Source organism: Octopus bimaculoides, chromosome 4, assembly GCF_001194135.2.
Source record: "Octopus bimaculoides isolate UCB-OBI-ISO-001 chromosome 4, ASM119413v2, whole genome shotgun sequence".
NCBI classification, from domain to species: domain Eukaryota; kingdom Metazoa; phylum Mollusca; class Cephalopoda; order Octopoda; family Octopodidae; genus Octopus; species Octopus bimaculoides.
Window position 1 is genome coordinate 53,629,138 of NC_068984.1, and position 1,813 is coordinate 53,630,950.

Here is a 1,813-nt window from a genome sequence, read left to right on the forward strand (position 1 = left end):
TGTGTGTGTGTGTGTGTGTATCTTACACCAGAGTAAGCACATAAATGTGAAACAAGGTCGAAGAAAAATAGTACTCGAATACCGGAGGTAGAGTAATATGGTTTATTAATAAAGCTGCAAAGATATCGCAAAAACTATTACTCAGAGTTTCACGTTCCCGTTCGCCGGACAGTTTTAGTTGATCCATTCTCGATCAAAACTGTCCGACGAACGGGAACGTGAAACTGAGTAACAGTTTTTGTGATGTCTTTGCAGCTTTATTTATAAAGTATATATATATCTCAGGAAGTTAATTGTTATCACCAATCATACAGTGTCCATTGGTTTCGCACTTATAAAGCAGTGAAAGAGAACTTGGAGCTATGTGATTGGGAAGCAAGCTTCTTACCAAACAGCCATGCGTGCACCTAGGAGACACACTTAATTGTTGGGAAAAAAAATCTCTTCTCCTCAGATGGAATCTAACGTAGTTCTTTCCTACAGCTCTACGATTAAAGGCATGCTAGTCGTAACCACCTCGTTGATTAAGAACTCTGCTTAGCCTATGTTATTGAGTTTATTTCATTCTACAATAGGCACAAGAGATGAAATTTTAGGGGAGGTGTCTAGTCGGTTACGTTGACCCTTCTGATCAACATGTAATTTGGTTGCTAGCTCTAGCCGTTCCAGCGGTCAAGAATAGGCTCCTTCAGCTTGCTCTAATTTAAGTTTCATTCGTAGGGGAACTTAATTTCAACTCTGTAAGGTAAAGCAGCTGTCACAGCATATTTATGAGCATTGATAGGGGAGTTATGAAATACAAGTCCTTATTTAAGGCTCGCCAATAGAACTGAGAATAATTTGCTAAAATAAACCAAACGAAATATGCATACACATACATACACGTATACATGTAATCGACTAGTCTCTACCTCGAAATTACTGGCCTTGTGCCAAAACGTGAAACTATTTTGTAAACTCAGATAGAAGCGGCGAACTGGCTGAATCGTTACCACGTAGGACAAATTGCTTAGCGATATTTCTTCCGGATCTACGTTCAAATGCCGCTCAAGTCAACTTTGCTTTTCATTCTTTCAGGGTCGATTAAATAAGTGCCAGTTGAGCACCGGGGTCACTGTAATCGATTTGTCCTTCTCCTCAGAATTGCTGGCCTTGAGCCTATAATAGAAAGAATACTATAACACCGAGTAAACTCTGATGGAGCATAATTATGATTAAAGGCGTCGCACATGTAAAAATCTCGTCATTTTCCAGTCAGTACATCTGGGAGTACACTATTCAATATGTACTTTACTTTTTAGGATTGCAGAACGTGAATTGAGGGATATTTGAGTGTTAGTACAAGATATCGAACTATCACATTCATAGTTCTTAACTGGTTCGTCATCAGAGTATTTTATAATATCCGGTATAAAATTTACATTTGACAAAGTTTTAGTTCCCTCATGTTCCAGCTTGTAAAATAGGAGAAAGGAACTTGTAAACACTTCTACACACAAGGACTCTACGTGCGCACACATATCCAGACATAGACACACATACACAAACATGCTCTTACACACACATGTGCGCGCGCATATATATGTAAGACGGAGTAAGCGATGTGTTATCAAATTTCTCAAATCGTTTTCCTCTATGCTAATTGAATCTCTAAAAGCATTGCATTTTCCAGAGGAGAAATATCAATCTGGAAGTTTACAAGAATTTCAACGCTTCTCTGTTGTTTACCTCTGTGCGCTGTTATACTTTTGATTTTTATATTTTGTGGCTAAAATTTCATGGCTAGAAATAAGTAATTCTTCACGATAACGTT